This window comes from Ammospiza caudacuta, chromosome 6 (assembly GCF_027887145.1).
Source record: "Ammospiza caudacuta isolate bAmmCau1 chromosome 6, bAmmCau1.pri, whole genome shotgun sequence".
Lineage (NCBI taxonomy): Eukaryota > Metazoa > Chordata > Aves > Passeriformes > Passerellidae > Ammospiza > Ammospiza caudacuta.
Genome location: NC_080598.1, coordinates 14,270,072 through 14,293,524, shown reverse-complemented (window position 1 = coordinate 14,293,524; position 23,453 = coordinate 14,270,072). Strand labels below are relative to the sequence as shown.

At 40.3% G+C, this 23,453-nt stretch overlaps 1 protein-coding gene across 1 annotated transcript in view; it reads right to left on the bottom strand.

The window, feature by feature from the left end:
* Positions 1 to 23,453, bottom strand: part of SBF2 (SET binding factor 2) — a 230,828-nt gene that overhangs the window by 200,072 nt on the left and 7,303 nt on the right. The window lies entirely within an intron of this gene.

Genomic DNA, 23,453 nt, shown 5'->3' with positions numbered 1-23,453 from the left:
AAGCAAATTTCCAGGTACCTATCCCAAATCCCAATTTTCTTATTAAAAGAGAAATGACTGCATTTTGTTACCTGTCAGTCTGGTATTAGGCAGTGAGGTTGTCCACCCATTTCCAAGACTGCACAGCTCCACAGCATTGCAAATGCAAAATGTCTCTTCCAACCACGACCACAGACCTTGCACAACATCACTGAAAATGAGCTTCCCAACTGTCACAAAACAATCTGATGTCACTTCTTTGGAGGATTCAGGGAAGTTCAAGTGCTGAACAGTATTACTACAACAAATCTCAACAATGTTGACCCATTCAACAAAGGAATACTTGCCAGAAATACTCAGAACAATTCCAGATACTTCAAGTCATCCGAGGTAACATTTGGTGCAATGAGTCACATAGGATAAATGGGTCATCTATTTCAGAAGGAGGACATTCTGATTTACCATAGTGGTTAGCTGAGTATGCAATCACACAATCAAACTCACAGACTGCTATCAGTTTTATAGGAAATAGACCTCTCCTCTCCAGGAATCAAGAATACATCCAGTTGCTCCACAACTTGCACTGGGACAGTGTCTAAGCTTTTGCACAACAGCTAACTCCACAGAGCAGCACCATCTAGGTCTCTTAACAGCTCCTGAAGAAATGCCCTGGAGACAACTTGGAAGAAGTAGTAATTCTGTCTGGTTTCAGTGGGCAGGAAGTCAAAGAGGAACAGCTTGGTCACTTCAGGAAAGCAGTGTGAAATAATCTGACAGCCCAACTGCACTGAGGCAAAGGAACAAATGCCTTTACTGAAATCAGCTCGTGCTGCAAATGCTTCTGAACCTGGGGGGGGTTTAGCTAAGAATGATTAAAGCAAGTGCTCACTTGCTTAAAAACAGGTACTCCCCACTTACTCTGTGAGCAGTGAAGCAACAGAATTTGGAGACTTTCAGGGACAGAATGTACAGGGTATAGTTACAGTGAAGTGAATTTCCTTCAAAGTCCCTGAATGGTGCTGTCTTTCAGACACAGTGACTGCAGCAGTGCTGATAATAAACCAAACTCTGAGCACAGCACCAAGGCTTTCTTTGTTTCTCACAAAGCTTTTACTCACTTCTGCCCTTCTCTCCCCAATACTGCTGTAGAGGAGTGAGCCAACACCTGGATGGGGACTTAGCCTGGCCAGGGTCAACCCACCACAGAAGGTTCAGAAGGTTGATCAGATTTCCTTTGCAGGCAATGACCTCCAGGCTGCAGGCAGATAACAAAACTACACCACAAAGCATGGCTCTACCTCCACACAGAGGCACTCCTTCTCAGTAGGATCCTCTGTTTATTTAAGCAAGTTTCATCACTGCAGCACACCTTTCCCAAGAATAACATAATGGTTCTGACAGACACTGACCACTGGAAAGGTTCTGAGATACTCATTCCATGAAGGTGGGGAATTCTCATTGCAAAAGTAAAGATAAACCTGCTTCAAATAAATTTTTACTATTTTTCTTTGTGAAAGTGTATTATACAAACATGCACTGGCTGAATGCCTGGTCTGTAGCCACAGAAAAGGAACACAAGTCTTGCGGAGGCATATCTAGAGCTCACAGGGAATGAGGACAACTGCTCCTGCCACAATTCTGGCTTCTCAGTTCCATGTCCCTGCCACAAGCAGCCATGCCCTCCAAGACACAAGAACAGAGCACTGTGAGCATACATTAACTTTTGTCTTTTGGATTTTACTGAATAACCCAGTGCTGAACAGTTGTCAAATTTATCATGTAGACAGAGAGGGAGTACCCTCAAAAAATGGAGTTGTTAGGATGGCAGCACCCAAGGAGCTGGCTGACAAGAACTTGTCTGCCTCTAAAGACACTGCTAAAGGCTCTGACTTTAGGCAATGCCACCTTGAGACATCCATGGGCCCTTCAATGCCCTTTCAAGGAGAAAAATCTTCCAAGGTAAAGGTCTCACCCACTTTTGTTTTGATGAAAGATGAATGGTGGAGTACCTTGACCTTTTCATCTCTGTGGAAATAAGGATACAACACATGTTGAGTACAAGATGGAATCAGTTCTCAAGTCGCAAAAGAAGAATTTGGGAAGCCAGAACATCTTGGAAAAAGAACAAATATGGAACAACTTTCTGCCACTCCGAAAAGAAAACAACTCACAGCTATGGAACACTCCATCTCCCCAAGGAAGAGCCATGCCAGATGCATTCCAGCTAACGTGTCCATGTGTTCTCATTCTCCATGCATGGAGCATGAATGTTCCATCTCCAGAGCCTGCACAGGGAAAACATGTCTCAAGTCTGCAAGTGTCAGTGGCATGTTCAGATTCATGTGAGCCACATTCAGATACAGAACTACAAATTCTGTGGCACTTAAAATGAAAAGTGTATTATTAAAAAATTATATTATTATTGAAAGTCTGAGGAAGCCCTCCTTCTACACTAACTCCATAAAAAAACTTTATCAATTCTGCCCAAAAGGATTTTTACCCCTCTGGAACAAAGGACAAAGAGTTACAACCAGGGACAACTGTTCTTGTACTGGTGTTCTCTGTTACCTTTTGTTCTTATTTTTGAACCCTACAAGAATTTCAATACTGAAACAGAACCAGATGTATCAGAGCAAGTCCTTTCCTTCTGGCACACTCCAGCAGTATCTGCTTTACATGACTAAACATGACTAAAGTTTAAACATTTAAAATTGGGAGAGCTGCCTATCTATCAGTGACAAGCCACAGTCACTAGAGAGAACACTTTAAAGCATTAAAAAAAAAAACCTGAGGGAAAAAAAAGCTAGTCTAGGAAAGAAACCAAAGCCAAGACTCCACTCTTATGTCCCTAAATGAAAATTGCAACTGTTTCAAAGGAAAATCACTGGACAGGAGTTCAACTGTGGAAAAACTTATCATAAAACTCTTCCAGAAACAGGAATCACCTGTATATAAAGAGCATTGACTTAGGCTAGAATCATTTTAAACTCTAAGCTGTTAATCCAAACACGCTGAAAAAAACCACAAAAGTGCTATAAATGATTAATGACTAGCAAAAGCAGGGATTGCTTCACTTTTGTATCTAACCCATACGCACATTTTGCAAAATGGTGAAGAACTGTGGCACACCAGATTTGTTACTATTAAAGTTATGCTATCTATAAACAAAAAAGAAAAAAATAGCATTCATGTCTGCAGACAAACTACCATATCCAATCCCACTACTGGCTGTGGCTCTAGCACACCTTCTAGCTCATCTTTAGGCCATTCCTGAGTGTCTACATGTACAAGTCCAACAATAATTGCCATTAATTGGATTCACCACATGCAACAACCATAACACTCCATAGAAATGTTAAGTCATTACCCAGAACCACATACATTTGAGCATTCAACTGCTTTTATTCAGAGCTCTATCACTAAACTGAAACTCCACTAGAAATCCTCAATCAGAAGTAGCTCTCCTGGTTTTACAACACTAAAATCAAAATCAAAGCAAACTAGTATGGCATTGCTTCACAGATTCCTGCTCTAGAAGGCTATCACTGAAGACCTCCAGGGGCTACAGGCACCACTGGTTTTAATATGTAACCTCCAAAGTCAAGTGCTGTGCTATTATCCAGCCCTGCCATCACATGCAAAAGGATATTCAAGTGCAAAATCCCTACAAACTCCGAAATCCTGTGGGATTTGCATGTGTAGTACAGTCTGAGCATCAAGTTGCCAAATTATTTCCAACTGCTCTTAAATGAATCCTTCCAGATCAACACAACTATAAAGAGGCAAGAATTCCTGTGTATGCTGCAAGTGCCACATTGAACTGTTCCAAGATATCCTTCCTCACACATTCGAACCTTAATTCAGTGGGGATTTTTTTTCAGTTTCAGGGCTGTCCTAAACCTACCAAATGCTGTCACAGAATCACAGGATGGGGCACAGCTGATCACCTGGTCCAACCTCCCTGCTTGAGCAGGGGAATCCCAGAGCACATGGGGTAGGATTGAGTCCAGATGGTTCTGGAACATCTCCAGTGAGGGAAACTCCAAAACCTCTCTGGGTGATCTGTCCCAGTGCTTGGTCACTGCACAGTGAAGTTCTTCCTCATGCCCACATGGACCTTCCTGTGCATCAGTTTCTGCCCTTTCCTCTTGTCCCATTGCCCAGCACCACTGAGCAGAGCCTGGTGCATGCTCTGCCCTCCCTGCAGGCACAGACAGACATTGCTGGGTGCCCTCTCAGTGCCTCCTCCAGGCTGAACAGCCCAGCTCCCTCAGCCTCTCCTCACTGGAGAGATGCTCCAGCCCCTTCACAAGCTCTGTCACCCTTCCCTTCTCCTGCTCCAGGAGCTCTGTCTCTTGTCCTGAGGAGCCCAGAACTGGGCACAGCACACCAACAGGCACAGTCACACTATTCAGCAAAGCACCTTGAGTTAAACATGACTTTACCCAGCTTTACCTTTAAACCATCGAGACTCTTTTCTTCTAGAATGAGTTTTGACCCAAATTAGACTCAGAAAATGAGTGTCAATCAGTGTGCACTAGACACCCAGCTAATGACTCAACACCTACTGCAGAATGTACAACTTCCCAAATCCTTTGGGGGAGTCCTCATCACCTGCGGCACAGAGGAAAACAAACTTGTCTGGCTGTGGGAAGAACATGATCCTGTGATCTCAGGCAAGCACCTGCCAACAGCCACTGATAACATCATAAATGCACCTCCAATGTTCCCCAGAGGAAAGATAACAACTTACAAGGTATTTTTATTTTCAGGATTGTCAGACCTATTTCCACATAGGACACATGCCTTCTGAATTAGCACAGTGTGCGGCAGCCTTTTGTACCAGAACTTGAAAGCCAAAAGTATGCTGGAAAAATAAAACATTTTGTAATACAGCTGGCTAGGACAGATGGATAAAAAGGAGCAAACAGATACTCACCACCTCAGATTCAGATGTGTTTCACTACACAGTTAGATGCCAGCAATACCTTCACATAAGGAGACTTTTATAACAGCAATTTACACTAGTTAAACTTTATTTATCAAACTGGCAGCCCATCCTTTCTGAAATAAACACTACTTCTAACACAGAGCTCTGCACTTAAAGTATTCTTTGTCCTGTGCAATGTCATCCAAGTCCCAGTTGTTTTCAGTCCATATATTATTATATACAATGCTCAGTTAAATGAGTTTTCAAGCACTCTCTCCAAACTGTGCTTCTATGTTATCCAAAACAGGAGCCCTTAAAATACTGTCAAACCATTTAATGGCATCCATACAAAATCCCACATGGCTCTTATTCCATGACACTTTTAATCCCTTCCTTAGTGCTCCCACCAACTATCCTCAGAGAAATTAATTCCTAGAAAGGAATTACCAGAGAGGTATTCATATCTTATATATTTTTACATAGAATTTTCATTTTCAAACCTTTCAATAAATAAAATTTTTCTTATTCCCTTATTAGTGCATATCCAGCTATGCAAACATTTTATGAAATGACAGATTATGGCATTTTTAAAAGGAAAGTAAAGTGTTAATCTAGCCTGCATCTGGTCAAACATTGCCTAGATCACCCAAATTATGAACGTATACACTCAGTATCTTTTTCTCTTGTACCACTAATATATTTAAGAAGGTTTTTTACTACCTGTGACCCATGGGTACAAAAAATACATTATAAGTCACTGAACATGCAAGATTAGTCTACTTGAAGTGTCACAAACTACATCCCCATGACAACTACCCTGAGAATTTTACATGGATTTTATTCCCCTCCATGATAATTTAAGTAATGTGTTTGAGGACTTTCTCCCCAGCCCATAATGAACACTGAGGAGGAGACTGGGTACCCTGTATTAAGCTATAAATATTTGTTTCACAGAAGATCATCAGGGTGCATGGAACTCTCTGCCCTATCAGTTTCCAGAGCTGAAGGCCCATTTTGTCCTGGCTCCACCCTGGGAGTCACTGCCTGCTCCAAGCACACAAGCCAGAAAGCACAGCAGGAGAGGGCAGCAGAGGCTGCTGCTGTGCTCAGTCTCAAACCTCACACCTGCTAAGAAACAGCTCCACATCTCCAGGGCTGCATCCTGGACATCCTGACACGAGCATGGAGAAACAAAAGGGAGGGTATGAACATGGGGAAAAGGTACACAGCCTGACTGCACATCGTACAGCTCACAGGTTTTCAGGGAAAAAAACTCCAGTTCAGACACAAACTCAAATATTGCCACACAGTAAACCAAAACAGAATGCCTATCAATAGAATACATATACACTTGGCTTTTTGTTCATCCATAAATTCTATATTGTGCCAAATCTTTTCTGTTATTTTGACTTTTAAAAGTTTTTCCTTTTCTGAAAAGTAAAAACCACTGAACAATCACACAAAATCTAGAACAAACTCAACCAAATACCAAGGCAAATAAAGATCGTGCAGCCCTTCTGAATGTGTCCTTAGCACTAAATCCCCACTACTCCACTGAGAACATCCACCAGCCAACTGCCCAGGGCATTACGAACCACACAAAAGGAAGCAGGACAAATGAGGAACTCAACACATTATTAACTTCCAGGTCACCCCCCAAACACTACTCCACTTAGCCAATGTTCTTCATTCAATAATGAAGTGCATCCAGAAACAGCCAGAGATGCTGAACTGATTGGACAGACATATTTTGGGGGCTTCCTGACTGGCCAACATGTTCAGAATGTTATTTCTCACAGATGTGATGGGCTGTTAATGCCACCCATGGCACTGTTCTAACAGGGACACTACTGCAAGTCTGAAGAACAGAAGAAAGCTCCTGAAAATAACAAAGAATTTACTGAAAGTCAAAACACACCTGTAACTCAAACCTGAGACACAGGAAAACTGACTTCTGATACAGAAAACCCCAAAAAGGCAGTATTATAAACTACCTGAATAATAACTGAACTTGAATAATAGACTTCCACAAACTACACAGAAGTGTAGACTGCTTCCAGGCATCTCATATTTTCTTTAATATGACTCAGAAAATAATATCTACATTCTTGGCTAATTTCAGGCTGTAAAATTCTGCATTTTATAGGTTTCTGAACATTTACCCAGGTAATTTCAGTGTAATCATTCCTACCTGTAACCTCACTTGTAAGAAATACTGTTAGTAAATGATGTACTGTATAGCCAAGACAGATTCTAATCTACAGAAGTGATGGGCTGAAAAATTATCCCATAAAATCAATAGAAAAGAAAAAGAAACTGCTATAAAAGGCAATAAGTTTGAATTTCAGCTGTGCTTTCAGAGAATGAGATAAAATGAGGCAGGGTGGGGGGAAAGGAGCAGCAGGGAAAACAGGATCAGGAAGTCAATGAGCACAAATGAAATACGTGCTGCAGCATTTGTGATGCAAATTTGATAATAATACACTCCTCAAAAGCTTCATTCAAACCTGCTTTGTGATTCATTGTCAAACAAATAATTCTAGTGATTCATTAATGAAAGAATGAATGACCTAATGCTGCTTTGAAGTAGACGATGCACACTCTAGAGGAAGGTTACCATAGGTTTAAAAGTAAACATTACCTTAAGAAATGAAACTTTTCATTTCTTTTCAGTTCACAAAAAAAGGAATGGACTTAACTCCTAAAAATGTTAAGCTTTGATTTCTTTTTTATTCTCACCTATATCTTGCTACTCTTTGTTTTAGAGGTGATGCAATTACTCATTAGCTTAAATACAGTAATTTTTTTAGCAACTTCATGGATTCTGATGGACTACCTGAAGGATTTCTCTACTGGCTCAATTCCAATTTGCACAGTAACCGCAACAGATTCAACTTCAGCAGCTCTTCTGCATGAGTAAAAGCATCAAAATATTTTACATCACACAGCATTTCACAAAAGCAAGAAAACAAACTCATAAAAGCTGGGTTATTACATAAATATGCTATACATTTAAACCAATGCATACCAACACAGAATTTTATTGTTTTCACTAACAGTAAAAAAAACCTTCAAACCTAAGTCAGGTCTGAAGAGAAAAACAGAGAAATATCTGTAAATATCTCCATACATACTAACAAGTTTCACAATTAAAGCTTAGGCATTTGACCTAGACATTTTAAGAAGAATAGCCTGGGGCTATTTATCCTATTTGGCTTGAATTGTTATAATGTTTTATTTCTGGGTGAACAGTAGATATTTTCTTTCCCTTAGTAGCAATAACTTCCAATCATTTAATTACATTCTGGAGAACAGCTAATGCTGTAGCTGAGCATGCCAAAGACAGGACACACTTAAAAACTGGCTTCAAAGGACACAAATTAATATAGTGAATAAAGGCAAAATTAGGTCTTGATACACTGAAAATAATCCTCCACTGGTAACCATCTCAAGTCTTGCACATCAGATGTACAGAACCACCAAAATGACACAACCCAAGTAAATCACAAACAATCCTAAAATATTATTTTATTCCTCAGTCAAGCTTAAACATTTCAGCAGTGGAGGTAAACACTTCCTCTGAGCACGAAAGAATTTACTTTGAGAAATACCTTTCACATTCTTTAGAATGCACAATGCCTTTGGGATTTACAAGGGAGCTACTACTTTCTAGTAAGGGGGAAAGACAGGCAAGACTTCAGCTCCTGGTGAATGAAGAGTCTGTCACATGAGACTAATGTGTCTGGAAGCACTTGGACTATTTTGTTAAAGGCTACTGAGATGCAAACTGCCCATTATTATAAAATACTGACACACTTAAACAAGTCTGTAACATAACTTCGCTTGTAAGCTACATATTAAATGCAACTTCCTCCACAATCTGTACAAATTGTTGCAAATTGCAGATGGCATACGTTCTCTATCTTCAAATGATGTGGTTTACTAGCACGTCTTCCACATGATGTATGCTTGGCCCAGAGCCCCAGAGCAGCAGCACAGGGCCAGAGGGCAAGTGGAAGTTGGTTATGAGCCACTTTCCACTTCCTTTACCCTTTGCCTGGTAGGAATAAGACCAATCCTCAGAGTTGTGCTCAGAAAGCCCAAGGGCAGTTCCTAGACCTTTCCTACACTTGCCCTTCAAGGGGCTCTCTGAGAGCTGAGAGCTGCCAGGACAGCACTGCAGCACAAGAGCTGCTTTCAGCAGTGATCCATCAGCTATAAAATTACTGTGCATCCACACAATTCCAACCCTCTGCCTTCCCTAACCTGACTAAGTACAAAACTCTTCTACCACTGAACTACAACCAAACACATCAGCAGGAGCAGCCAGTGTAAAATCTCTCCTTTTTAAGTTAATGAATCCACTGACAACCAGCATATTCATGTCACATTTACTTCTGATGTAATGTGAAAGCTTCCAGCTTTATAATTCCATAGTAATACTGTCAGCATCATCAAGCCTGAATTTCTCTTCACTGGACCTGCAAGATCTTGTTTAACTGCTTTATTCATTAAGGAAATTCTTTTTACAATGTAAGGCAAATGACCTACACTTTCAGGTACACTACACTTTATCCTTTCCTTCTCTACATAACCAGTGGCTACTGGAAGGATTGAGGGAGGAGAAAAAAAAATCCCTTTACAACACAGATAAATTTCTCAAACTACATCTCTTTTACTGGGACACCTGATACAGGCACCATGACAGGAAAAAAAAACTTACTACAGTCTATTAGTTTGTTCAGGATGACAGTGTTATCCAAAAATACATCCATACACAGCATATAGAAATATACATTATACACTGAAATACGTATTTTAGTATCTTATTTTTGAACTAAGTAATGACTGTAAACTTACAACTCAGAATATACAACATATAATACACTGGAAATTGCTTCTGCTGGCCTTTGTATAAAAGGTATTTTAGCATGTAAGCCTGGGCCACAGCAAGAAAGAATTAGCAGGTAATGTATGTGATCAATATTGTCAGCAAAACCAAAAATCCCATCTTGTAAACAATCTGTTTGCTAAAGTAAAAATTTTTATCACTCTGTTAACCAGCCAAAGTACCAACACGTTGAGATTTCTTTATCTGATTTTCTGGCTTAGTAAGCCAAATAATTGAGATATGTATGAGAGCTGCTCTCTGAATTTATAAACAGCAAGGTTTTTTACTAATCCAGTCAGCATTTGGCATTATTCAGAAGCCTGACACCACAAAAAGAGCATGGCAGGAAAGCAGTGTCCAAGACAAACAGCCTTCTCCTCCCCAGCATGTCTTTTCTTACGTACAGGGCTGCAGTGGAGCCATCACACACTTCAGTGCTTGGGATTAGTTTAGAGAACAGAGAAGTTACGGATGACAAGACAACGCTGTGTGTACATAACCTCTCCTAACTTGAACTCCAAAAGTCTCCATGGAGACCTGAGGGGAAAACAGAACCTCTCTGTCAGAATGAAAGAAGAGTCTGAAGAGCATCATTAGTAACAAAACAGAAGGAGCTACCTGAAAGTACAAAATCTAAGTTGATTTCAGTGGTTATTAAGGTAACAGCACAGCTCCTACCCACCCAGCTCCCCCAGGCACACAACCTGCACATCTTTATTTTCCACTTAACCCCAGTGTCAACTTTACCCAAGGAAATCTTCCCCAACCCATCTCATTACTCATCCTCTTACCTTTGTGCAGTCCCCATGACAGAGTCACTATTATTGCCCTGCCACAGCAAAGTCTGAGTTACCATTTCAAACCTGTTCTTCAGTTCTGAATCTCTAACTGGTATGGCACTGAATAATTAGTTTTATTAACTCCTGATTAATAAATTAATCAGGAAAAAAAACTTGCTAGATTAGCTTCACCATTTGTTACTTTCTCATACACTGTGAAAGAATGTAAGAGAGGAAAAAAACATCCACCAATGACTTTGAATTTTTTCTTTAAATCCTAAAAGTGCTGTGGATAGCAGGTAAGGTGGCCCTTGACAGACTTACTGGGCCACAGCAAGTCTATTACTAAGACAAAACCACAATTAATATGGCAGCACAAATATTCAAAGGTGCAACTTACAAAGCAATCATTTGTCTTTAAACTGGAGCAAATTTCCATGTACTCCAGCCAGGTTTTGGGCTGTGCCCTACTTACGCACAACACAATCAAAAAAACACATTAACTTGAAATTAACACAAGTGAGAAAGATTTCAATTCAGAGGTACAATGAAATAAAACAGGAAAATATCCAAAGCACTCCCTAAAAAAGCAGTTCATACACACACGCAAAAAAATTATTTTTATATATATAGTATATATATATATACACACCATGTAGATGTCCATATATATATGTATATCTACTGTTTTTCTCCTTCCCCTATCCTGGAAACACAGAACTATTTCAATTTACATGCAGAGTACAGATCACCAAGTGAGGCACAAACTTTTCTTATGCAGCTTGCAGAAGAGAAGTTGGACATAAGACAATGCATGTCACTGCCCAAACACTGAACAATATTTAACAAAAATTTCTTCCTGGCACAGAGGTAAAAACCCTCTTGTGTGGCAGAAGCAGGCAGTACCTTTTTATCCTTCCCATGCATTACCCCCTCAGGTGACTGAACACAAACATTATCAAACCTATTGCTACCCATTCCCTCAGCAAATGAAATGATAGAACCCACTTGTGAGTCTGAAAGCCCCAAACTTCTCTAGAAAACACGCAGGAAATGAAACAAGTCATTTCCTGGGGTTTGGGGGTTTTTACTTGGGGAGTTTTCTTGGTTTGTTTTGAGCAGTTTTTTTCTGGGGTGGTGGTTTGTGGGTTGTGGTTCGGTACATTTTCTGAGATGGCATTTGTGTACTTGTTTGCCTCCCTTGGTTTCATGCAGCTCAGCAGGGCTGGCTTTTGGGGTTGACTTCTGTTCAACTGGCAGAATAGGAAAGTTACTTAAAGCTTTCTAAAGAATAAAAGTATTTTGTCAATTATTGAGAACACCTGAAGATAGAGAAGATACAGACCTGCTACTGAACATTCATAATTTGTTGCCATTTTTTTGTTTTAGCAACACAGTCATACAGAAATAATTTATTAGCCGCTGGTAAAAAGCTGCTTTTCAGAAGTCTCAAATGATAATACATGGAAAACCCAGCAATCATGAAACTGTATCCCTGGCTATACAGTACATTTTGTGCCCTATTAAACAGTAAATGGTGTTAATTTTTATAGAACTTCCTATGTTCTTTGGCATCACCATGACTTTCAAGTGCTAAATACACATTTCACACAGAGGAGGCCTCTGAGGACTTGTATTACTTAAGAACTTATTTTAACAGAAATGTGCAAAAAAGAGCTACAAGATTTGCACATATCATCCTGTTACCCTTACCCTGGATTTGTACCTGCTGTTATTTATTTAGCCTCAGCCTCATGGACTTTCTTGTTAAGTTGATTGTCAATGGAAAAGCAGAGGCAAAAAGAACTTGCTGGAGACTGAGTCCTCAAGCTTCAGTACTTTCAAAGTTTAAAACTGACATTCAAAATCTGAATTAAAAAAATCCCATGTTTGCACTAAGAGAAACTTTAGACTGCTTAGCCATTGCTTTGGAACTAAAATGGCAAACTCCCAATTTTTCTGATGCAGGTACATGAAGTAGGATAAGTACCCTCAATTTAAAAGAAGAAAAAATAAAACTTATGCTAAATGTCTGGAGCCTGATTTATTCTTAAGAACATCTTTCTCCTCCAGGAGAAAAAAAAAAAAGAAAAAACCTCCAATTTCTGGATATATCGCCAACAAGAATTTTTCTTGTCTTACTAATCCTACCAGACCCCAACTCTATTGTGTCCATCAGAATAAATAAAAAAGGCAACTCGGCAACTCCTTCATGACTCAAACCAGAACATAACCAAACAGAACAACTATTGAAAAAGTTTAATTATGACCTTCAGTTTAAACTGAAGAGCCCAAAGCCACTCCTCTAATGTTCCCCACTAAGGACAAAACATCAGTTCAGTGCTGCAAAACCTAACAAGGCAGCCCTATAGAAATAAAAGAAAGGACCTAGAATGTATTCTGTATTTCTGCAGCCTGAATGCCCAAGTTCAACCCATGTTACTTGCAGGATGAGGGGAGATGTAGAGCAAATCTACCAGAGCAGTTCTCAACAGCCCCAGCAACCTCCCCCTGCAGCAGAAGGGCCTCACCTACAGCAGTGCACACCTGGGATTCCTACACCCTCTCTTGGGCGCTGCCCAGGAATTCCACATACATCTGCTACCTCAGAGCTGCATCTTTATAGGCAGAAAGGAACTGATCAGAGTTTTAAACCAGATTTTCCAGGTATTTCTGCAGAGCCTTCCACATGCAAACTGTATACTCCATGGCAACACCCACAGTGGAGACCTTCTGCAGGCCTATCCTCCAGGACATTCCTTCAGCTGTCCCTCTGCACCATCCCACTGACAGGGCAGGATTTGCCATGGACTGCGCTCACAAGCTCTACAGACCTCTCCATACCAGGATGGCAAGTTCTGTTGTGACAGAGTGCCACAGCACACACCAGAGCACAGGTCACACTTGAGAGGGTCACTACACACAGAGAATCACCAAATAATTTCAGAAAGCTCCAACCCATTCACAGTATCACCCTACCTCATCAGAAGGCTTCAGGTATCTGCCCATACAGAGTAACATCATCTAACCTCAGAAGAGTGCAAGCCTGTGCCCTTCTCCTTCTTTGGCCCAACCTTTCATACCCTTCATACCTGCTGATGCACTGCACCTGTGAGCCCTGTGCTCCCGTTGGTGATTGGTCAGTAACCCCTCAGCACCCCCTGGCTCAGCACCTCCAACACTGCTCACCTGCCTTTCACAGCTGCAGCCCATTGGGGATGGGGCTCAGCCACAGCCCCACTCCCAATTCCCACAAACTGTGTGTGCCTACACCAGAGCACTATTCTTCCCTCAGCTTGAGCATTTGGGCTTAATGTCTGCTTAATGACTGAAAAGGCAAAGGCTTTTTTCTGGTTTTCAATCAATTTTATCCTTGACATAATTTAGACTATTTTGTGATGCTTCTTTAGAAGATCTTTATGCCTCCTTACCAAATAATACAAAGTGTAATCATAAACACTGGAGTAAAGCAGAACATGCAGCATTATGACAGTGTTTACATCAAATAAAAAGTGCTTTGCACCTTCTCACACATAGTAATCACATATTTCATGTTCAAAAAGACTGTCTTTGCACAGAGCAGCTAAAAATGCAGAACGTTTATTCTCAAGCTCAACCCTGACACGTTTGGAACTCAGCTCTTTCATTACAGTAATTTTTTCAGAGTTCAAAGTGATGCTTTTGTACACAGTAAAGTATCCAAACGCTTTGCAAAGGAGGATCTGTTACTTCTTTGTCATCAAAAGTATACATGAAGGATTAGAGTAAAATTAAGCAAAACACACATCTGTGTAAAAGATACAGCAGCAAAAAAGCAGCTCCTCCTTGAAGCCAAGAAACCAGAAAGCAAAGTAAGCGTGCATTACAGCACGCATCTTGCTCTCAAATACGTGGAAAAATCCTTTGTAAATAACATTCTTTATACAGAAGGCAGTGAACTTTCTGAAATTTTCAAGGTGAAGGTTTCCAAAGCTCTCAGTCTACTCTAAGATTAGACATGGTGTGGGTTGATGTTTTCAATACCAGAAAGACGCTCCACATAAACAGCAGAGTGCAACTCGTTAAAGTTGGTGTGACACACTTTGAAGCAAAACAATCATCACTTCTGAAAGCATTTCAAGGTTGGGTAGTTGATCAATAAAAAAGTATTTCCACAATATCAAATAAAACCTCATTGATTTTAGTAAAAAGCACTTGCTTGGAATCAAAGGAAAGATCTTACGTGAGAGATGCACGTTTCCTGCTAAATTGCAACATAAATGTAACTTAATGATGTTTTACACTGGACACACTGTCACCCTAGAGCTAGGGAATTATCAGGTCCTGCAAAAATTTAAAATCCCTTTTGGATACTATTTGCCAACTGTGTTAAAAGTTAACATCTTGATAAATTCAAGATATTCTTGCAATACATGACTAAGCCAGTTCATCTGAAATTTTCAACCCAGGGCCTGTGAACAACACAATTCAGGCAGCAGAGACAGATAAATCCCCTCTGTCCTCACTTCTTTCTTTCAAAAGCTGTATATTCACACACATCTCTTTTTCATCTGCCTCAGATCAAAACAATCCTCCTCAAATCTGAAATGTGTAAAGGAGAATCCTCCTCATAAGAGCCCTTCTGACATCCCACGCAGTGACAGCGCTGCAGAGATAACATGCAACTCATTTCTCCAACTCCCTCTCTTTAGCCTTAAATGCAGTCTTTATTTGTAATCCCATACCTCACTGCAAATTCCTGTTCTGGAGCTTGCACAAACTACCCACATCTCAACCCAACCTGTAAATATTACTTAGCAAACCCCAACATGCAAGATGTTAGCTCTGCAACTCACTTCCTCCTGATCTACTTTCCAGTCCTCTGCAATAAGAATCTGCCCCAACTTCCAAGTCCCTGTTCCCTCTCCACCACCCTCACAGGATTGTTCCTCTGTACACTGCACTCTTGATCTCTAATAGACAATGTTTGTCATCTCACAGTTCCTCTTCCACTGCCCTTTTCCATTCCTTAGTTACTTAAAAACTGTTTTTCCATAATGCTTCCTGCCTCTAAGCATTTGCAGAGCCACAGCCCTTTAATGAAGGAACTGGAACATGGATCCATACAACTCCCACCCAGCAGGTATCATTCACATGTATCACGTCAGCAAACTTCCTTGCATCATACTCGATACAAAATCTGTTCAAACAGAATTCTGTGACTGGAAGGCCATCTCAACTGTCTACTACAACATTATTTTTCCCTCAACTTCACAGCAGCTGCCACAGATCTGTGGGTACTGAGATGCTCACTGAAAGTCCCCACAGAATTTTAGACAGTACCCTCCTCACGTGCATTAGTTTCTTTCAAAACCTGGCTTAGTTTAATTTAAAACAAGACTAAAAGACAAAAAAATCAACAGAAGTTGATTTCAACCTGTTCACTCAATCCTTAACAACAGATTTGTACTGTACATATATTTTTGCATTGATTAGGTAAGTTTCAAAGCTTTTCTTCTACTCAACACATAAGTATAAGCAATGATAAAGGATGAGGAAGCAAGTTTTCTCTTTTTTCCCAGAACTAACCAGCTGCTAAGATTTGTTTATTTAAGTCTGCGTGCCACTGCTCACCTACAGATGATGGAGAGTGACAAGTCATTTGGGAGTTTCCCACCCTGTATATTTCCTGTGATCCCAATAGGCTAAAACAATTAAATAATATTTTGATCTCAACAAAGCAAGATTTTTATACAACAGCTGTAAAAACGCACGTTGACAATAAAAATTTCTGAGTGTATTCAATGTTTTCCTCATACAAAACCCTTTCAGAACACAGATGATAAATGATGCTTTACAAAGAAGAATGATTCACATATCCTGGTAGGCCAAATATTTTGTCTGGACTGACTATAGACTAAAAACAGGGAAAAAACACAAAGAGCTTCCAGTAAGCTGAGCATATCTTATGGCCCATATGTATTTAGCAAAAACCAGCTCCTTACCCACCTGCCTGAATGGCACCAGTGCCAACTCTCAGGCTGCTCAGCCCAGGTACCAGCTGAGCCCACACTGCCCTGTGCAAGCCAGGACTCCAAAGCAGCATTCTCCCTCAAGAGAACTGGGCCCTGAGGGTTTAGGCACGTTTTGCTCCACGTTCTGCAGCACTCCATAAGCTGGGGATGTGCAGGGGATGTGAGAAGGCTCCACAATTATGGCTAAATTGCAAAGGGCTGGAGTGTCACCATGCAAACAGCCTGAGCTGCCCCTGCAGGAGCACTGCCCTGGGGAACACCCTGCAACAGCGCCCCAAAACAACAGCAGCCCCCCTTAACAAGGGGTCCAAAAATACCAGAGAATGCAATCCCACCCTGCCTGCCTGCCTGCCCCCAAATGAAAGGAATCCATGGCCGTGGTCACGCTCCCACAGCAGGGACAAACAGCAGCACGCTGCCACAGCAGCCACCATCATCCCCTGATGTCATCCTGCTCAGCTCCTGCATGACAAACTTTGTTCTTCACAGCTGCACACCAGTTCCAAACAACGTGTTTGGCTTCCGAAATGAGAACAAAAAGCATGGGGCTACTTCAAACAGGCAATCAAAATTAACACCATTGTCTGGAAAACCCTCAGCTGTCCCCAAGTTAAACACTGTTTGTTTGTGCTCTGGCTCACAGAGGTTATCAGCATTTCATTCCCTATTCCCTCCTTGCCTGCAGAACCAGCTGCCAGAGTGACTTAAATTAAAAATCAGCACAAAGAATGTGAATCGTTAAAAATAATGCTGTATGCGAATTTCTTTGAAATCCACAGACACAAACTTTGAAACATCACAAGTGTTACTGTGTATTTGTATTACTTCTAACTCCAGCAGTTTTCTCTAAAGCTGAACTGTGAATTGCATTTGGCTCACGTAGCACAGAATATTTCACCTGATCTCTAAACAAGCATTGCAAATGCTGGTAAATACCTGATTGGAAAAGGACCCCCAAAAAAAATCAAACAGGAAGACACAAAATAAACATAAACGTGTAAATTTGAATGATTATTATGGTATTTCAGGGGTTTTGAGAGTTCTCTTGAAACCATAATGTAAGAATAGAGTATGGTTCTGTGCTTCTGCTAAATCACCTATTTCCTTACTGCCATCTCCTGCCCCATAAATAAGCTACACTGCCAAGATTTTGCACATCCAAATGCACTTCCAGTGCATGCCCCATTAGCAGTAAAAATAGTAATTTTTTAACTTCTCAATGCATATTTTGCAATTGCAAGAAACCAAAGGAACTGGTTGCCTAAAATGAGAGCACAAACAAAGAAAACAGAGTCACCTCCATGTCCTAGCAAACAATTAAATGCCACTTGACTATGGGCCCGTAATTAATTAATAGAACACAACCTCTCCCTTCTGAGGCTGTGGCAGGCCCAGAGTCTTAACTGGAGCATATTATAATGTGTCTGCCACAAAGGCAGGCAAACATTCTCCTAAATGGTGTTCTCACAAGTAAAGCTGCTCCTTGCAGAGAGGTTTCCTACAGAAACGACGTCTGTGTGACCAATGGCCTTTAACCCAAATAAATAAATAAACACAGAGCGACCCTGAGCTGAAGAAAAGTTAGTGTTCAAGACACCCTGTTCCTTGTCTGGAGCAGCACTACCAGGGCCATTCCAGACAAAAGACAAAAATGTGCAGAAACACGTCACTAGTTCTGCTGTTCAGGAAATAATTGGCCAACTTGTTTCTTGAAGTCTCTGACTCTTAAAATATCACCCTACTTAAATGCTCCCCAAACAACCCAAAATTTAGTGTGCCTAGGGACACCATCTGAATGTGCTTTCTGCAAATTTATCCACTACACACACTCAATCATATTTACAGCAGCACTAATTCCATCTCTCAGACACGATATGTGAGCCATTGTGGGGTCCAATGCTTGGTTTTTGGTTTGAAGTGGGTTTTGGTTTAGTTTTGATGGAAGTTGCTGCAGGCTGAAGCACAGAATAAAACTGCACCTATTCTATTAATATATAAACATATATATTTACAAAAATATTTATATATACAGAAATTATTTCTTTTCTGAAAATGAAGATAATAGAGTAGAGGACAAGATAAGAATTCAAAGTGATCCTGAAAGACTGGGGAAAAAAGTTATGAAAAAATGTTAAGAGTGTGACTAAGGAGAACTGCAAAGCTGCAGAGTTAGGCCAGAACACCTGACTCCACATATAGGGGAAGGCCCAAATGTGGTTTAGGTAAAAGGGATGCAGAGTTTAATGCAGACCACAAAGTGACCCTCAGTGTTGTGATGCTGAGAGCTAAAAAAAAAAAATAATAATAATAAAAAGCTCAGAGTGACGTCACAGAACTGCCCACAAAACCAGCAAGTACCAGTCTCACTCTGTATTTTGGTAAGATTTCATGTAAATTACCACATCCAGTTGGGTCCCCACAGTTCAAGGAGAAGAGCAGTAACAAGCTGACAACTGTACCCAAACCCACAGGACTCAAACACTGAAAAGTCTCCTGAAAGTCAGCCAGAGGAGCTGGAATAGGCTGCCAGAGGAGGTGTGAAGGGCTGGTGTGGAGGGCTCTACGAATGAGTCAGGGTCTGCCCAGGCAGAGCAGCAAAGGCTGCAGCAGCTGAGCCTCGGGAGAGGAGAAGGGACCAGGCAATTGCCACTGGTCCTGTGCAGTCTTAGGGGTCTGGATCACAGAGATCAGGGCTGAGCAGGACCTCTGGGGTTCACCTAACCCATTCCTGCCCCTGAGCTGCAAGTCCCAACACCACAGGGGTTTTGGGTGGGTTTTTTCACAATTCCACACTGTTTATTTCTGAGTTTACTAATGCCATACCAGACTTCAGGCTGAAGTTTTACAGAGAACTGTCCCAACAAATTCCAAGAACTTTTCCACTTAGTGACAACAGCTAAATTAGAGACCATTGCTATGAATTCTTTCTCACCACTAAATGTACTTTGGCTTGTATTTATAAAAATGCATTTCATTTGAATGAAATTTGAACATTCTAGTCACTCAGTATCATGAGCTCTGTCTGAAGCCCTTCACCACAAGCTTTAGATTCAGCTATTCAGAATTATTTTAATTACTGTCTTTTAATCATCTAAAAGTCTTAAGCATTAAGCATTCCACTTCCTTTTTTACTTGATATTTACAGGTTGAACAAAAAAAGGTCTGCAAAATTAATTTTGGGGGTCCATGCTACCAATTTTGCCCAGGAACAGTGACCACTTGCACCCGTCCTTCACCAGCAGGTCAAGAGAGATGATTCCCTCCTCCTCCTCTGCTCTCCTGAGAGTTCACCTGGGGTGCTCCACCACCTCTGGAGGTCCCAACAGAGGAAGGACAATCCAATCCAGTGGAAAGTTGGGAACCCTGCCCATGGAACCAGAGGATCTTTAAGGTCCCTTCCAACCAAAACCATTCTATGATCCTTTAATCTGTACATAACTCTTGGGACTCTCACCATTAAATCAGGAATAGCTTAGATTCAGACATGAAAATTTGCTGCTAATTAAGTTTGGCAAGACCATGTGGACAAAACCTTGGTCCATCTGCTGTGAAAACTGCAGAAAGCATATGGTGCTTTATACAACTACATGAAGATCACTGAAGTCCAAAGCTCCTCTCAGTAACCATCAAGTGCAAAAGAATAAAAAAACTCCAGAGTTTTCATAAGACCATAAATCAAATCTAATAAAACATACAATTTATGTTTTGGTCTCTGCAAGTCTATTTTCAAAGCTTTAAGAGAACAGTTAAGACTAGGTAGGGAGTACATACCAGACAGACAGTAAGTAATGAGGGTTTTCTACTGCTCATTTCTAGACTTTATATGGGGATTTTTAAACAGAACTATATTCTGAGTCTTCTGCTTCAGAATTTTATTAGTAGCCATGACTCTTCTTGTTTTCATATGAAACTTAAAAAGAATTACTGATTTTTGGGGAGTCAGGAAGGAGAAGGAGAAAAGAAGTTAGGGACAGGAAACAACTCAACCCACAGACTTTATTATAAGTTTAAGAACAGTGGCTGAGAATAAGCAGAACACACAACTCAGTTACAAAGGAAGATAGGAGATCCATAGGTTTTACTTTTCAGCATCCTCTCCTTAACCATCACAACTTGGGAATTGAAACATCTCCAAGGTCTCTTCCACAAGACAGAAACAATGAGCTGCAGACCAGTTAAGGCCTTTCTTAAAAAAAAAATATTATTGTTATTATTACTTGTATCTGAATCTTACCTCTGGGTTTTCTAATGTCAAATAATGCTAGGCATATTCACAAGAAAACAAAAGATTATGAAAACAACGGTCTTCTGAGTTAGGCCTCTCAAATCCTACCTCACTGTAAAGAGCAACAATCCTCATTTTTATTAGAATTAAGTATGGATGTAAACTGCTACCTTCTGTCTTCTACTAGGCTATCAGCAAGAAGAGCAGCTCTGATTACCAATAACTATGGCCAGAGACTAGACCAGGGAACCCCCATGTTTTTGAACTGCAGTTTTCCAAAAAAGGCTATTTACTAAAACTGGCCACATTTTTGTAAAGTAAAAAAATAATAATAAAGAAACCCATAAACAAGCATGTAAATAATTTTGTAAGAATGCAAAAACATCTTACAAAGTCAGAAAGGCACAAAGCATGTTTTCTGAGGTCTTTTCTCTCTCACAAAAAATTAGTGACAGTCTTGCCTCTTCCAAAAAGATGCCATGTGGCAAAAGAGAACAAAATGATAAAAAACAGCCTCCAGGAGATTATTTTGTTAAACATGTATGATCTCATCTCTTTTAATAATAAACACTACAAACAAAATATTTGGAAAACACGGTGCTGAAACAACAACCTTACAGGAGCACCACAACTTGAGCGGACGCCGTTTACTCAGGGGCAAACCCGGTATCATTATTTATGCACGCTGATCAAACAGGAAAGGGAATCTTTTGAAAGAAGAGTTTTGAATTCCGAATCACAAACATGTGGCTCTCTATGGCTTTGTTTTCTTTTCAGTTGCCTGTGGCTGAAACAACAGGGCCACTTGCTTTGGCTGTGCTGCTGAAGCGCAGTGCAGCCACAGCTGCAGGCTGAGCACACCCTCTCAGTGAGGGGCTCTGGGATGCTCCAGCTCTCTCTGCTGGAAAGAACCAACCCTCAGAGCTGGAAAAGGGAACACACACTGTCACTACTCCAAACCCAGGTGCCTCAGCTTCAAGCATGCTTACAGGTAGCTTGAGTCCAAACCTCAGCACAGAACTGGCACCAGGGTCTGAAATCGCTGCCTCCAGCTAAAGGGCAAACCTGAGACCTCCACAGGTGTTCTCTGAACTCACTGCAGCAAAGTGGACCAGAATTTATCACTGAAAATCAGCATTTCAGTTTTAGTCACTATAAATTACCATGGGGAGAAACATTCCTCTGCAACACCTTGAACACTTGCATGGATTTCTGAACACAAACTGAATACTTACTACCACAGAAAACATCCTTTTATTCTGTGTGTATGCCTCGTTATCTTATTTATTTTGGAAATATCACTAAAAGCATCCATTCAAACCTTGGGCTTTCTACCACTGCTGAAACTTACTGAACATGAGAGACACATGCTCATTAGCTTCCTATTTTGCAAAAGCAAGCAGCTCTCGAAAGGCATTAAAGGAATTATTCTAAAATAAGAATAATTCAATAATTGCACTTGTAAGAAATGTAGGGTGAATCCCAAAGGCAGCAGCTCTTCCCTCCCTTTACAGGAAATTCCAACTTGTTCCTCAGCTGCAGCTGGGCACAACCTATGGCTCAGGCAGAGGCCCCAGGCTAAGACACTTCACAAAAAGCAAATTCTGCCTGGCAGCCCACTGAACAAAATACACTGAAGGAAAAAAACTCTCACAGGATGAAGATTCTAAGAACTTGCAGCCCAAAAGAGGAAGACTCTAAATAGATTAAATTGCCCCCAAAAATTATGGGGGGAAATGTGGGTTTAAATGCATGTTTTAGGAAGGCTTTTAAAATTGGTTTTATCACCAATTTTTCTTTGAAATCTTCTTTTAAAAATTATATATTCTTAAAAATTACCAAACCTACTAATTCTCTCTTCACAAACTATAAAACAAGAAGAAAGAAAATGGAAATCCTCTTCTAAGTTCTACTGGAATGTTTTGTACTAAACCTAGTTTAAAAATAGCACACCAACAATATAGACCAGTAACAGCCCAGTCATCACACAAGCTTCATAAAACAACTATGTGTTTTTCTGGGAAAATACATTAATTATGAAGAAACAGCTCCACAGGAACAAAGCATGTGGCCTTCTTCTATTTTTATGCAATTGCAATTTGCATGATTATGAAAAGCAGTATGTGTAATAGAATTCAAAAACACAGCTTCTTTAATTTTTTTTTTAAAAGTACAGTATGCCAATTCAACAATATTTCAAGAATTAAAATTCCATTACAGTTGAATTTATGACAAGGTCACAACTTTGTCTTTTGAGTCTTGAGTATTTTGTTAGTCACACATACAGCTTATTCTCACTGCCATTTAGGAATTAGATTTACAGCCCAGAGAACAATAGTCACAAAAAAAGGACCAGCGTCTGCATTTCTTTGTCCAAAACAAAAATACACATGTTAAATGTACAAATCTAAACTGTGGAAGACTTCAACAACACAGTGGTCAAACTAAAAGTTTTACTGGACTTTAACTGGTGCAGTTATAACAAACTAAGAAACAAGAGAGTGATGTTTTTAGATACACAAATAACTAACAGCTATAGGCATTTCTAATTGGGCTCTATCTTGTTCTGTAACTATTTTCAATTATTTTTTACTTAAACTTAATGCACCATACAAAGTCTCAATGGTTGGCATCT